General features: G+C 42.7%; 1 long non-coding RNA gene across 4 annotated transcripts in view; it reads right to left on the bottom strand.

The window, feature by feature from the left end:
• Positions 1–3,629: 3,629 nt before the first annotated feature.
• Positions 3,630–16,544, bottom strand: part of LOC144314364 (uncharacterized) — a 43,770-nt gene continuing 30,855 nt past the window's right edge. For 3 of the 4 annotated variants that reach the window (XR_013380210.1, XR_013380209.1, XR_013380212.1), the window contains exons 6-7: positions 12,915–13,047; positions 3,631–3,869 (exon numbers count right to left, since the gene is read on the bottom strand). This is a non-coding gene — a long non-coding RNA (uncharacterized LOC144314364). Of the gene's footprint in view, positions 3,870–12,914; positions 13,048–16,544 lie in introns of all 4 variants that reach the window. The other variant, XR_013380211.1, reaches the window with a different exon arrangement.

Raw genomic sequence — 16,544 nt, 5'->3', positions numbered from 1 at the left:
ACTTAACCTAGACCTTAGCCAATGGGGAGAACTGAGGTGTAGAGAAATGAATGCCCTCTGCCAAGGTCAAACAGCAAGACAGAATCAGGATTTGAATGCAGAGTTCTTGCATTGACCGGCAATGTCCATAGCTTCTAAGTTAAGGCAACTCAGAGATATTTGTCAAGTATCCTGAAACTGGGGTTGGGGTGGGTGAGCTGGTAGGATTTTTGCTAGTCAAGACTACTTTTAGGACATGTAACCCCCTGGGTATCAGGGAATGCAGAGAGGCAGGCTCGTTGGGCTCTCAGATAAAGGAGTAATCCTAGAAATTATATATTTAGAAAGGATGCAAGGGTCTACCTTTGGGCAGTTGAGTCCCCTGGATGTCAGGGACCAGGATAGCACTGGGAACAAAGATTTGGTGCATCCATGAAACGGAGAAGATACTAGGTCAAAGGCCAAGGAAGGAGAAGCTCTCCCCCAGGTAAAAGTATGGCACTGGTGAAGGAATGATGTCCTCGCCAGTTCTATCCTAGGACTGACCCCGGTAGAACTCCTAATCCCCAAAGATCTTAGGTGGCTGTTGACAGAGCTTGGGGTCAGCCTGCTGCCAGCTGGAATTATCTGGATGACTAGAGGAGAATATTTCACCAGTGTCCTCTGGTTGCTGAAGTCGTTTTTGGAAATATGTACTACATAATTATGACAGATTTTTGAGACCACGAAGTAAAAAAGAAAACAATAATTTCACCTCTGTCAATATAGTATAATCTTCCTTCCACTCCAGGGTGTCCAGAAAGTAAAATGTTATCGGTGGGAAAATTGCACGTATTAAAATCTTTCCAACTTTAATGTTGTTCCAAAGGAAACGACATCATTTATTTCCCTGTACTTTGGAAGCAGCCAAAATCCCTCTAGGTCAGAACCGAAAAGCTGCAATTAGCCAACTAATTTAGACAAATGAGGGAGGGTCTATTTGCCCAAATTACCCAAATAATTGGAATTTTGTAGATCTGGCCCCCCAAATAACAGCAGCCTAAGTCTGAATCCTTGTGGTTACCTCACTAAAGAAAGCAAACAATATATTACACGACGTGATATGGGGAGTTGGTCTTTTTTCTAATTTTTTGACATTAGATCTATTGGAAACCCATGGCAGGAGAATCCCATATGGGTAAGAGAGAAAAAGATCCAATTAAGTAGGAAATGCTAACAAGCTGCTTGAGTGAGCTCTGAGGCATGCCGGGATATTACATGTCCACAAAGAAAATATTAATTTTAAGCTCAAAGAAAAAATTTTTAAAAAGGGAATTTAAGGGAGGAGGGGGAATAAGAAAAAAGTGTCAGGATATTTATATAAACTGTCATTCCTCTGTTTTCATGAAGGCTCATGCCCTCTAAACAGTCAATCAACACTCTCTCTGATCACAGACTTCGCTCTGATTGAGTGGGGAGATGTCAGCCAAGGAGAAAAACATGTGGAAAATCTGTTAACCATGTGTGTCATTCCTGATGTCAACATGTAAGGAAATATGGGAGCGGCCTCACATTTGTGCATTTCCACTCCAGCTCTGAGAATGGAAAAGGGCATCGCTGGCTTTTGGAAATATATATTTATGATCACCATTGTTGTTGTGGTAGCGGTAATGACGATGATGAAAACACACAGGATTCAGTGTGAGCCCAACAGCAATACGACAAGACCACCTGGCGCCTGGGGACACCAGCAACGTGTCAATAATGGTTTGGGAGCTTAACATCGCATTTCTTGCCAACAGAGGGCTGGATGTGCTCTTTTTTGGAAATACTGGGATTTTTTTTTTCTGGTCTTACCTTAAAACCTCTTTCTTGACATGGGATTGAATTCATTTTTTTTTTAAAGATTTTATTTATTTGTTCATGAGAGTTGCAGAGAAAGAGGCAGAGGGAGAGGCAGGCTCCTCACTGAGCAGGGAGCCTGATGCAGGACTTGATCCCAGGACCCCGGGGATCACACCCTGAGCCCAAGGCAGATGCTCAACCACTGAGCCAGCCGGGTGCCCCAGGGTGTAGAATTTAAATTGGCTTCAGTGGAAGGAGTCAGTGAGAAGCGAGAGCTCCCGTAGCACTTTTGCGCAGGGCCTCGCGTGTTGGGCAGGAGTTCTGGGGCACCAGGGAGAACAGCGGGTGGTGAGAAATCAATTCTAGTGTGGTCATATTAGGGGTTAACCTGGTGACATCGGAACAGTCGTGGAAACTTCTGAGCCTTGGTTTCGTGCAGAGTGACAAGTTTGGCCCAGGGCAGCATTTCTAATGCCGAAACAGGCATGCAGATCACCTGGGGATCTTGTGAAAATACGGATTCTGGTTCAGGAGGTCTGGAAAGGGACCCGAAGCTCTGTATTTCTAATAAGTTCCCAGGTGATGCTGGCCCATGGACCACCCTTTGAGGGTTTAGATGATGTTTACAGTGGACATCTCCTCCTCCTGCTCACCCAGCATCCAAGGATTAGAGCATCTTCGCTCTCCAATAAGTCGCCTAGTTTTCTTTAGGAACCACACCTCCTCTGTCTCATTTAGGGCATTCGGGTAAGCTGATGCTGATCCTAACCCCCAGCTCCAAGAATGGGCCCAGGTCCTAGGCCTAGCCAATCAGGGCACCTTATCTCTGTACTTGGTTCAGACATGGGCCCATGACCCAAGTTAACACAACACAGGGCTTTGGCTGTCTCAACTATGGTGAAAGTGATGTCCTCTTACTTGGAATTATAAACTATAGCTAGGACATTAGTGACACGGAGAAGCCATTTTATCACATCTTGGTAAGTGCTGCCTGAAAATAAAGTTGATAGAGAAGAAAGCAAAGTTAGGAGATCAAATGACATTCTAATTACATTATTCGAACTCCTAGATACAGCCATGCCTGAAGCTGAAGATCCATGGCTTCCATAGTGACAGAAGCTAGTCAAAAAATGTACAGACAGGTTACAGACATGATACACTTATAAATTGCAGCTGCATTATCAATATTTTCTCCATCACTGTCTTACTATAGACCAGAGGTCAGCAACTTTTCTGTTAAATGCCAGATAATAAATATTTTAGGCTTGTGGAACATAGGTCTCTGTAAGAACTCCATGTTAGCACATAAGCAGCGATAGATAATATGCAAACAAGTGGGTGAGGCTGTGTTCCAATCAACTTTATTCACTAAAATACGCATCCAGGGGCACCTGTGTGGCTCAGTCATTTCAGCATTTGCCTTCGACTCAGGTCATGTTCTCAGGGTCCTGGGATTGAGCCCGCAGCCTGCTGAGCAGGGAGCCTGCTTCTCCCTCTCCCTCTGCCCCTCCCTCTACTCTCTCTCTCTCTCTGTCTCAAATAAATACACAAAATCTGTAAAATAAGCATCCAGCCCTCAAACTATAGTTTGCCAAACCTGGTCTAGACAACCAGCAAAGCCTTGACTTCTAGTATTTACCATTTTCTATAGTGTAAACACCCCCACTGTGGCTGATGTCAGGCTACGCATGTAACGTCACCGAGTGTAGAGCTGGGGAAAGATGAATGAATACCAGTCACCTTTATAAGGCCTTTCCATCATACAGATATAATAATCTCAATAACTTAGATCATAGTAAAATGTAGTAAAATAATTAGGAAGGTCTGAGTTTTAAGTATTTATCGACTTTGTCTTGATATCATTTCTTTAATTGTAAGTTTATAAAGTTTACTTTTGAATAATATCTTTAACCCAAGAGTTCAAACGTGAAACAGAGAAACCAGGATCCAAAGATATCACAACAGTAGATCAAAGTTTGGAAAGGGATTAATGGCATCTTCAGGAATTGTAGTTTAAAATTCCAATGTATTAGACAAGTCCTTTTTGAAATGGTAATGCCTTGTACCTGAGTAGAAAAGACAATTAAGATAATGTGTTAATTTTCCCCTTGAATCTGACAGTAATATTTTGATCCTGTTAATTATCCGGAGAACAGAAAATGTATATAATGTGAGAGCTCTGTGCAGAGCTGACATGCTCGCTGCCTGGTTAAGTAGGCACACTTATCCTATAATTAGCTGCTTGGAATGCAATTTCCATCCTTTCCTAAATACACCCACTAAAAAATAAACCAATGTGGCGTTTCAGAGCGGCTCCAATCCGGTTTTACCCCCTGGGAAAGCAGCCAATGATTATTTACTAAAAGTTATCCTCCTTTCAAAACTATCAGAAAATAGCAATCGTTCGCTAATGATTTCTGGCAGGTGAGGGTAAATCAATGCCTCAAGAACAGCGAAAGACCATGTCATTAGGGCTCCAGCACGCTTGCCTTCTCTGAGGGATAAACTTATCGATGTCGCTAACTGAGCATTTTAATGAGAGTTCATTACAAAAGGGCAACCTTTTAAGTGGGCAAGTCAATCCATAAGGGGGAGAAATGTGGACCCCAAATCACTCTCATACTGGCAAAGAGGACTTTCTAGAGAATTTTATGAGTTTCAGGACATACTCTTCTGAGTAGAAAGTGTGGCCCATGTAGTCATATATTTCAAAAGATACATGTTTTTAAGATTTTAAAATTTGTTTTGAAAGAGAGAGAGAGAGCACATGGGGCAGAGGGAGAAGGAGGCAGAGGGAGAAGGAGAGAGAATATGAAGCAGACTCTGTGCTGAGCCCGACCTGGGGCTCGATCTCACGACCGTGGGATCACGACTGGAGCCGAAACCAGGAATTGGAAGCTTAACCAACTGAGCCACCCAGGTCTCGTAGAAAGATATTTTATATTTACTCTTTTAAAACAACCTGCAAAATAAATAAATAAATAAATAAATAAATAAATAAATAAATAAATAAAAAATAAAAAAATAAAAAATAAAACAACCTGCGCCAACACCTCTCTGGGAGAGCTAGTGAAGGAGGTGAGTACTTCCATTAGGATGGTGGCATTTGGTCCATGACACTGTGACACTCTGTATCTACCCATGGTATTCAATATGTCCTTATAAATCACAAACACTGCTGCTCAGTCAGTTTTATTCCTATCACACATCTGCAGGTCTGATATCCTCTGGTATTTTTTTTTAAAGATTTTATTTATTTATTTATTCATAGAGACACAGAGAGAGAGAGAGAGAGGCAGAGACACACGCGGGGAGAAGCAGGCTCCATGCAGGGAGCTCGATGTGGGACTCGATCCCAGTACTCCAGGATCACACCCTGGGCTGCAGGCGGCGCTAAACTGCTGCGCTACCCGGGCTGCCCTCCTCTGGTATTTTAAATAAGCATGTTAGGGTAGAAACAACACCAGGTCTGGAGTTAAAACATCCAGGTTCGGGTTCTAAGTCATTCTGTTTCTAATCATAGGACCTCGAAAAAGATATGTAAGTGTTCTGGCTCTCAGGCGTCCACAGCTATGAAAAGGACCACGAGACAATCAAGGACATTTATCTTCTAGACCACCGTGCAAGGGTAAGGGCTTGCTACTTTTGCCTTTGGCTCCCCCCACAGAGGGCCTCGTTCATACAGGGGCTCACAGATCTGCAGAATGAATGCATGCATGCTTTTCTTCTTTTAATAATCATCCATGTAGAATATAGAGCTTGAGATAAAATGTACCCAGGGAGCCTGGCAGCGTGGGTTCAGATGTCAACTTTGCTATTCACTCAGTGGCTAGGTGATCCTGGGGGAAGTTTCTTAATCTCTCACTGCCTCAGTTCCTTATCTGTGAAATGGGAACGTGATCATGGTTCTCCGTTGGATTGTTAGGAAGGTAAAATGAGTTAATATGAGTAAGTTTCTCAGCACAGTTAGTGCTACACAAGTGTTAACTCTCATGGCTTCCATCACTAGGACAGAGAATTTGCCAAACAATATACCATGTTCCATGTCCCACATTCAGCGCTTATTATTTCATGGATCTGTTTCTGCTAGGAATTATATTAATAAGAGAATGTAAGAGTGCCCAGGTGGCTCAGTCAGTTGGGCATCCAACTCTTGATTTCAACTCTCGTCATGGTCTCAGGGTCCTGAGATCAAGCTCTGTGTCAGGCCCCGTGCTCAGTGGGGAGTCTGCTTTAACCCTCTCCCTCTGCTCCTCCCCACTGCTCATGCTCTCTCTCTCTCTCTCTCACAAATAAATAAATGAATAAAAGCTTTTTGAAAATGTAGTTTTTCCTTTACATCTTGCCTGGGTATGCAAGTCTTGATTCAGATGCGTCACTGCATCATTTGCCCTCCTTCTTCCTCTTTCTGTGACTTGCATGTGCTCATGAAATTCTTGTAATGAGTTACATGAGCACTGGTGAGGGTCTCATTACCAGGATCCCATGAGCACTGATGAGGATCCCATTACAAGGATCCAGTGAGCACTGGTGAAGATCTCATTACAAGGATCCCATGAGCATTTGTGAGCCTGGGGCTTGGCTTAGACCAAGGGGTTGGGGTTATGTTGCCTTGATTAATAATGATCACAGTGGAGGATTAAGTAAAGCAAGTTTTGTTCAGATTGGAGGCAATAGGAACAGTTTCATAGAGCAAACAGGTTTTTTGTTTTTCATTTTTCAATGTCCAAACATGGCATGTGGCCCCATGTCCCTGACAAGGTGAGGCCAAGAAGGAGGGAGGAAGTCCAGGTCCTATCTGGGGTTTTTTTCTTCAATCAAAGCCAAAGCTCCACCTTCCAGGCCAAGTGGGCGATTGCCCACCTTCTCTTCACCCCTCTCTCAGGGCTGTGTGCCCAAAGGGAAACAATCCATCACCTGCACACCTGTGATGCCACGCTCTCATGTTCCTTCCTTCAGCCTTCACTCCATCTCCAACATTCCCTCAGTCCGATGTCCCTTGAATCCAGCATTTATGTTTTCCATCACTCATTCATTCAAACATTTATCGAACACATGCTGTGCACCTGCCTCCATTCTGGGCCATGGGAATGCAATAGTAAACTAGACAAAACTTCTGTCCACATGAAGTTGACAGCCAACCAGCTCCTAGGTCATGTCGAGGCTGCTGGACTGCAGACCACACTTTGGGCGGCAAAGTATCTGGATCCCTTCCAGATGCTGCATCCTCAAAATGAAAATGCATTGGGGCACCTGGGTGGCTCAGCAGTCGAACGTCTGCCTTCAGCTCAGGTTGTGATCCCAGGGTCCCGGGATCGAGTCCTGCATCAGGCTCCCTCAAGGGAGCCTGCTTCTCCCTCTGCCTATTTCTCTGCCTCTTTCTGTGTCTCTTATGAATAAAAAAATAAATAAAATCTAAAACAAAAAATGAAAATGCATTTTTTTCATATATGTCACATCTCTCCTGGTGGTACTTGGTGCAGTGGTGGATTCAAAGTCATCAAGGCACAGAACACGCTCCTGGTGCCCACAAGTTCTCCCTGGTACTCTTCAACTCCACTTTCAGGGAAAGGACATGGAAGGATGTTTTTTCTTTAGCCATATTTCCTACTATAAAAGTAAAGACCTTATCTCCTGATAGAGGTGACAGATGAAAACTTAATTTTAGGACAGAGGGACCTCACAGGTAGTCCTGAAATCACACCATGGCAACATCTCTTATTTTTCTGCCTACCTTCATGCACTGAGCATTTGATTTGTGCCTACATTGTGCCAGGCATAGTGCAACCAGCTAGGAATTTAGTGGCTAAGAACCTAGACAAAACCTCTGTTCTCATGGAGCTGGGAATCCCATGGATCATGGGGAAGCCTGACCTGGTCTAGGGGCTCAGGAAAGCTTTCCTCACCCAAACAATGCTGGTGTTGAGATCTGAAACCTTCTGAGGATGGTTTAACCAGGGAAAGGGCAGGGTCTAAACAGGGAGTAGTATGTGCAAAGGCCCAGTGGTAGGGGGAAAAGGTAAAGGGTTTGAGAACTAAATGGCAAGAAGTGGAAAAGATAAGGAGGGTGTGGGAGATCGGCTGGAGAGGATGCAAACCAGGCAGGTCTCCTTAGGTCCCTGGGGGCTTCATCTAAAGAGCAGTAAGAAGCTTTAAAAGGATGTAAGTAGGAACATAACCAGGTCACTCTGGCTGCAGTGATTTTTAAAGGTCAGTCAGGGCCTTCTGTGATGGTTTAGGCAAGGAATGAGGAAGCTGAGTCCAGAGGTTATGACTGGAATAATCAATGGGCCTGAGAAGCAGATGTTCTGGCCCTCAGGCCATCACTGGGCTGTACCTCCCCTGGTACAGGCAGGTATATACCTTCCTGTCTTCTTTCTTTGAAGGCAGGGGCCTCCCTAGAGTCTAGTCCATTGTCTGACTTGATCCTAAGTAGCTCTGATCCAGATAGTGAGACAAACACAGAAATGAAACTGCTGGAGAAACTGCAAAGCATTGAATGAAAATGATTGCAAGGTTAGTAGAAATTAGGTATGTGAGTGCTGAAAATCTATGGGGTAGTGACATGATTAAGAAGGGCCAAATTTTTAACTGGAAACACATAGGGACTCTCATAAGAGGCCATGCCATCCCCAGCAAGAAAACTGGTTGGTGTCCCATTAGCCTGTTATAGCCCTTAGGCCTCTTTTGTTAGGCCTGCACTGGGCTCAGTAATGTAGCATTAAAAAAAAAAAATTGAGTTAAATTAGATGCCAGTATGTATGTATGTATGTATGTATGTGTTTGGATTTTATTTATTTATTCATGAGAGACACACAGAGAGAGGCAGAGACACAGGCAGAGGGAGAAGCAGACTCCCTGCGGGGAGCCTGATGCAGGACTCGATTCCAGGACCCCAGGATCACACCCTGAGCCAAAGATAGACGCTCAACCACTGAGCCACCCAGGTGTCTCAGTTTTGCCAGTTTTTAAATAATATAAAACATTGGGAGGCTTAGTATTAAAAAAAATCTAAATTTCCAAATCCCATGGGGGATGGGGACAGCCATGAGGTGCCATCCCCGGGGCTGCACATCAGCATCTTTCCTTGGCTGGGCTGTGTATCCTGCTTCCCAGTCAGCACGGGATTTCCCCTGGTTCTTTGCTGTCCCCCAACACAGAGGCTGATGCCTGTTGCTCTGTGTTGTCATACCTGTGACATGGTTCTCTGGGCAAAGAGGAACGTGACCTCATCATCTCCCCACAACTTCTGCCTTTTGCCTATTTGGGGGTCAGCACTGTTCATCCTTGGACTCGGGTTGAGGAGGGCAGAGAAACTGCCCAGAATGCTGGAATCTGAATTATGATTTCTCTTTCTTGTGTCTTGGTTAAGCAGACTTCTATAGGTATATTTAAAAGATTGAAGGGCACCCGAGTGGCTCAGTTCGTTAAGCATCTGACTCTTGATTTCAGCACAGGTCATGATCTCAGGGTTGTGGGATCAAGCCCTGAGATGGACTCTGTGCTGAGCATGAAGCCTACTTAAGATTCTCTCTCTCTGGGGCAGCCTGGGTGGCTCAGTGGTTTAGCGCCACCTTTGGTCCAGGGCATGATCCTGGAGTCCCAGGATCGAGCCCCACATCAAGCTCCCTGCATGGAGCCTGCTTCTCTCTCTGTCTCTGTCTCTATCTCTGTCTCTCTCTCTCATGAATAAATAAATAAAATCTTAAAAAAAAAAAAAGATTCTCTCTCCCTCTGCCCCAACCATCTCCATGCTCTTGCGTGCATGTTTCTGCACTCTCACTCTCTTTCCCTCTCAAAAATAAAGCAAAAATTAAAAAATCTAAACACCAGTAGTCCTTTTTTAAGCAGCAAAATGGTTGGAACAGGCTCCGTTGTCAGGCAAAATGTAACTTCTTTCTCTACGTCATTGATTTTTCAATCAAGAGATGATCATAAGTAATTGCCTCATGGAAATAGGTGAACATTTCTGTTGCTCATAATTGAGTTATTACATTTAAAATTTCGGTTTGACAGAAGACTAAAACATACTAGCTAAGAGGCACAAAGGAGAAGACTAATAAGTTGAAATCAGGATCCAGAAGAGGTACCTGCCTCCCCATGTTCACTGTAGCATTCATATAGCCAAGACATGGAAGCCACCTAGATGTCCATCGATGGACAAATAGTAAAGCAGATGTGATATGTACATATAATGGAATATTATTCAGCCTTTAGAAAGAAGAAAATCCTGCTACTTGCAACAACATGGATAAATCTGGAGGGCATTATGCCAAGGGAAATAAACCAGACACAGGAGGACAAATACTGCATGCTCTCACTTATATGAGGAATCTAAAATAGTCATACTTTATAGAAGCAGAGACTGGGATGGCAGTTGCCAGAAGCTGGGGTAGAGAGGGGATGGGGAAGCATTCGTCAAGGGGTACAAACTTTCAGTAATAAAGAAGGGTTAGTCCTAGAGATCTGCCATATAGCATGGTGCCTAGAATTAACAATACTGTATTATACACTTAAAAATTGCTAAAAAATATATAAAGTGTTCCTATCCATAATAACAATGATGAGAACAATATAGAAGGCAGGAGGAAACTTTTGGAGGTAATGGATATGGTTATGGCCTAGATTGCAGTGATGGGTTCACAGATCTATACTTCTCTTCAAACACTTCAAGTTGTTTTACATTAAATATGTACAGCTTTTCATTCATCAATCATACCTCAATAAAGTGATTTTTTAAAAAGTATTTCTATCAGTACTATAATAACTTTTTTTTTAATTCGAGAAGACCAGGTGTTGTTGAGAATAGTAGGGAATGGGGTACCCCTTCTTATATACTGCCGATGAGAATGTAAATTGGTGTCATCAGTTTGGAGAGCAACTCAATGGTCCTGGGGAAAGTTGACAATGCCTAGAGTTTAGGTCTAGGTCCCTGCCCCAGAGATACCCTCAGTTTATGTGCACAAGGAGACATCACCCCTGTTATGTTCCTTGAGGCCCTGTTTTTAATAGTGAAAAAGTAGAAACCACCTAAATGTCTTTGAGTAGAAAGATGCTAATGTCCTGGCTTCCAGAGAGTCCCAGAGTCTCAGCCTCGTCTATTCAGGGTGGGGACAATGGTCGCACAGAGGTTGCAGCAGAGCTAATGGCAGTAGCACAGGCCAGCTGACATGTCTTGCCCCATTAGGGACTATCTACAGGAAATAGTCATGCCTCTTAGAGACAGCATGGGCCAGATCGCCCACAATTCATCAACTCATAGCTTGTGTTCATATTCCTAACAACCAATCACATTATCAAAATGCAAGCAGGCATCTGAATTCAAACTATGGCATTGCCATCAAGCGATGTCTTTCTGTTTATATATTAGGATCTAAGGGTTTCAAGTGATTTAGGGGACGTTATTATTAAGTAGCATGTGTTAGGGAATCCTAGATCCCAAAAGAATGTTTTCCCAGAGACTCTCACTGGGGCACATAGTGTATTAGTAATAATTGCAATCATGGCTTGGGTTTATCACAAAATTGTTAAACCAGACCAAAAAAGGTAAAAAAAAAAAAAAAAAAAAAAAAAAGATGTGCGGCCACCAAAAACTAGTGGGAAAAAAACAAAACATTTTCAGCTCTTAGAGTTCTAAGGTTTAGTTTCCTAAGATTTTACTTATGTGAAACATCTTATTCCCATTGATACCAGATTAAGGAGGCCTCTATGCATTTTCTCAAATGAATCAAGCATTGTTTCATTGTTTCTCAAAGCATTTTTAAGAGCGTGGTGACAGAGGAAATGTCTGAATTTGAAAGGAAGTCTTAAGGGGTTGTGAAGTCTCAGGAAAGTTCTTAAATGACCTAACCAGATGTTTTGAAGTCTGATACACCCTTAACCCAAACTGAAATTCACAACAAAGTCAAAAGTAATAGAGTCAAATTGATTCCAAAATGTCTTTTCTAACAAATCTGTTTACACCCATTGACTTTAATGGGGCCTGATTCCTACTTGGGAGAGATTATATGGCCATGGAAACAATGAGATGCATAATAAAGTTTGAAGATGGAATAAAACCTAAAACTCGGGTAAATTCTTAGTGTTGGCGAAATTGAGAATCCACATTTCTGAGGCTACACAGATGGCTTATGTTGGAATCCCAGCTCTGCCACTTGCTTGTGATGACCCTTTTGTCCTTCAGCTTTCTTATCTGTAAAATGGGGATAAGAATGATACCCAGCTCTCTGGGATGTTGTATGGATTAAATAAGACAGTGCAGGGAAGAGCTAGTAAACGTAGTAGATGATCAGTAAATCTTACCTATTGGAATCCTTTTATTTTATGTATTTCTTAATGTTACTTATATTATTGAGACAGTGAAGTCATGGACAAACTGGGACTTGTCTTTTTATATTGACATGGAAGACATTTAAAATTTTAACAATATTATTGAAGGAAAAAGAGGTTCTCTAGATATCTTCACCTAAGAAACAAAATTCCTGGGGGAAACTGAGTGCCTTTCATTGCTTTGTTCACTTTGTGCACAGGACATACCTCAATTTGAAAGGGCTTGGTTTGGTATAAAGCGTTTGAGACATGAAGCGAAATGTAGAGACAGAGTCAAAACAAAATGGTGCTGAGTTGCCCTGGATGAATAGGACCTTTAAGGACTCAAAAGAACACCAGGCTGGGCTCCGGAGACCTGACTGCATGGTGGCTTTCCGGCTAACTTGACAGGTGACCCTGGGCGAGCACGACACTTTGGGTTCTCTGGACCTCCACTTGCTCACCCCCCAAGAGAGTTGAACTAAATGGCCAATGGGCTGTAACTGCTTGTAGGAAGCTGTGATATCTGGCTGTTCCCAGGGAGATCTGACTCTGGACTTGACCGGGAGCAGCCCCCTGCTCCAGTCCAGAGTCAGCCAGGCACCCCCTCCACCCCAGCTACCTTCTCACTTCCTGCCATTGGGCTCAGGGGCCCCCGGGTGTGAGGATGCCCACAGGTCAGCCCAAACCCCTGGCCACCCTGGGAGGAACAGTGCTGCTGACTCCAATTCAGTCCGTGTGCCTGTCTCACACAAAGCCCTGTTTATCCCACTGGAGAGGAGGGTGGAAACCACTTTACTTACAGCAGAGCTGAGGAAATAAATATTCGAGAAGCAATATAGCTCATTATTTTTGAGGACTCTGGAATGAAAGTCCAGGCTAGAAAAACAGCACAACAACCGCTAGCATTTCCATTCTGAATATATGCCAGAAGCTCTGAAATAAAGATAGTGCGATTTGTTTATTATTCCTTCTCTTTAAAACCTGCATTAATTCTGATTTCTATTTAAATAAGAATGATTAAATTTTATCAGCTGAGATGGAAATATTGTGATAAACACTGGCTCGTGGCCAAACTAATCTCCCAAGCCCACAGCTTACGGCCATTGTCTTGTATAGATATTTGAATGGCAATGGGCTTTTATCAGTATTTCTAAAGGCACTCATTTAATTATGTGGTTGTAAGGATTTTCAAAACCCAAAAGAATACCATCAATACATATTCATTTCTTGGATTAATTCGACATTAACATCAGAAAATATTGTTATTTAAAGGATGCTCATACTTGTTTTTGCTCTTGCAAAAAAAGAAGGTATCCAATTCTGGTCGCCACGACGTCTTTGAAATGTTCTGTTTAAGTCAAACTAGGAAAATGCAATGCAAGGAGGTAAGGCTGGAATTTAGAATTATAGGGATTACAAGAAGGACTCAGAAACTTCATAAGTGTTTAATAAAGAGGTATACTTCACAGAGGTTGGACCATGACAAGGAAACAGAATCTCTGATCTAGGAATTTTGGACATGTGCGTGGATCTCGTCAATCAAATATAATGTATCTGAAAGCCTCAGGAAAAAAGGTTCAAGGGCAGGAGCAGTCTACCTACACAGAATGTTCATACTTAGAAACCCGAGTGATCTAGATTTCATTCCTACGGGGGATACTACATTTCTTCAAGAACTGATTAAAGATGCAACAATACATCCGACACCTTCAGCACTAATCATGCTTCCTCCAAAGCAGATCTTTATATTTCAATTATGATGAATCTGCCTTTGTGAAGCGAAGACTCACAGTCTACCTTAAGCTTGGGATTTCTTGTGTCAGGGTGGCGGACTGGGACAAATGCATTCATTGGAACTGAAACCCATATGATCTGTGTCTACAAAGTCAACTACCAGTCACTTGGTCTCTCTCTCTCTCTCTCTCTCTCTCTCTCGCTCTCCTTTTTTTTTTTTTGCTTTGCTTTCAATCTGACCAAACTACCAGGCAATTCTTCCTGTGTTGATTATTTGAGGGAAGGAGTGGGGATGGGAATTGGCTAGAGAGAGAAAAGAAATAGAAGGTGGGCAGTTTGCCTGTCTTGTGAAGACTGCTCTGTTTTTATGTTGCTCAGCTGCCCTGGTTGGTGCGGGACTGACAAGTTTCCTGGGACAAGGCATTTTCAGTACTAAAACCAGGAAAGTCCTGGGCAGAAACAGGATGGTTGGCCATTCTATATTAGTCTTCTTTTGATCTAGGCTTCCAGGTCAAGCCTTTTAAAGGCTCAAACAAGCTGAGAAGAGTGACATTTAGATCTGATAGAGGATTATCGAAAGGTACAATCTGTCACAGCATAAATACTAACGAACGTGCATGGAGGAAATTTGTTATATAGGATGAGAGAAGTAAAAGCGACTTTAGAAGCTATTTCCTGCAGAGTATGCTCAGTGCAACACAAATTCCTTGGGATGATACTCAATTTTATGTGAAAAATGGTTCGGAGACAGCATAAATTTATGCCACTTAAAAAGGCCCTTTTACTGCAGGACTTCTCTGAGCCTTTAATAAACTAGTCTGCATTAAGTAACAGTATGTTGTTAAACATGTTTGGCTACAGAATCCTTTCTACCAGGGATCATCTTATGATATGAGTGTCTGGGAGATCCTACTTTAGAAAGCAACTGCTCTAGGCTAAATTCCTCGTTTTTTTGTTGTTGTTGTTGTTTTGTTTTTTTAAGATTTTATTTTTTTAAGTAATCTCTACACCCGGTGCAGGGCTTGAACTCAAAACCTCAAGATCAAGAGTCACATGTTCTACTGACTGAGCCAGCTGAGTGCCCCAAATTCCTCATTTTAAATATGGGAAGTACTCAGATCAGTGTGGTAGGTTCCAGACAAGACTGGCACTACACTGATTTCTCAGAATTAATATGCAGAAGAAGCACCCAGGGCCTCCTGTTCAGGGGCATTCTGATTCCATAGGTCTAGGGGGAGGCCTGAGATTCTGTCTTTCGAACCAGCTGATGTTGATGCTGCCAGGGACCACACTTTGAAAAAAAGAAGCAAGAAAGTGGGATGCCAGTCTTTATGCTTGTCCCACGCCAGCGCATTGTAGCCTCTTTGAAAGTGGAACTGGCTGGCGCTTCTGTCAAAGCAGTACCCTTGCCTCATCCTGGTTTCAGTTGCTGAGTTTATATCTCTAGTTCTTCAAAGCTACTTGCTAGATTGATAGAAGCGCATCAAGATTAAGGAAGTATTTCCTGGCCCCTAAAATAAATTTCCTCTTTGCTGCATTAGAAATTAGAAACAGATAAAGCTTTTGACCAGAGGTCCTGTATAGAAATTCAAATAAAAAAAAATCACTCAAAATAACTGTTTCATTGAGTCCAGCCAATAAAAAAAAAAAAAAATGCCTTCCGTGGTCATTTGCATGTATTTTTCAATTCTGCTGGGAAAACATGGCATGCGTCTAACCAAAATTGGTTCGATAATTGTGCAACTATCTGGCGATTGCCAAAATATGCATACAGTGTAACCACCAGATGCTCACTCAGCATGAAGATTCTATACTACAAGGAAAACATGCTCGTCCTGATGCTTTAAGAGCTTTTGGACCTGCGTGTATATAATCCCTGCAGCCTTTTATTTGTGGATGGTGCTAGGAAAAATCAGTTTATTGAAACTGTTTCAGTAGAATAGCCATATAGCTGGCTGATTTAGGGGCAGGGTACGGGATGGTTAAGGAGAAATGATTCCAAATGAAGAACACTAACTGGCTTCTTGATTAAGCTTTTGGCTCTTTAACAAATGGTTGTGGCATATTTCAAGGGGTAGACTCTGTCCTTATCTCCATGACATTGAACCACAGGTAAGCAGAATGGCACCTGAGCAAGGTAGGTCATCGATGGTTAACATATTATTCTCACTGGTGGGCCAGCCTCTCCCCCAGAAAAGGGTGAACTCAGACACCTGGCCCACCTGGCCACATCAGCTATTTGACCATCACCTCATAGATCTCAGCAGAAGGGGAGGAACTTCCCAGCCTCTGAATGGCCTGGAGATTCGGCCCCTGGACACTAGAAGCGTAATCTAACTGTAGATCGAAGTCCCAGGGAGCCTTCACTTGATGTCATGATCTCACACAGAGCAGAACTGCCAAGTCCCAACAATCAAGGCCTGCAATGAAGGCTTCACTCTGCTGCCCACTAAACAATGCTTCATTTTTGGTCTGTTCACTATAAAATGGGAAATAGTTTTGTCTTATAGGGTACAGGGTTAAATTAGAAAAATTTGCATATATTACATGCATATATTAAATGAGAAAATTGGGTATTTTACTTTGCCTATATTACAAGGCAGATGTTGACAAGGGTGAGCTATAGTTTAGGTTTGTATTTTTTTTTTTTTAATCATTGTAAATACACTTGAGACCCACTGCCCCACCTCCCTGGT

The sequence above is a fragment of the Canis aureus genome, chromosome 5 (assembly GCF_053574225.1).
Source record: "Canis aureus isolate CA01 chromosome 5, VMU_Caureus_v.1.0, whole genome shotgun sequence".
Lineage (NCBI taxonomy): Eukaryota > Metazoa > Chordata > Mammalia > Carnivora > Canidae > Canis > Canis aureus.
This window is presented reverse-complemented; position numbering and strand designations above follow the sequence as displayed.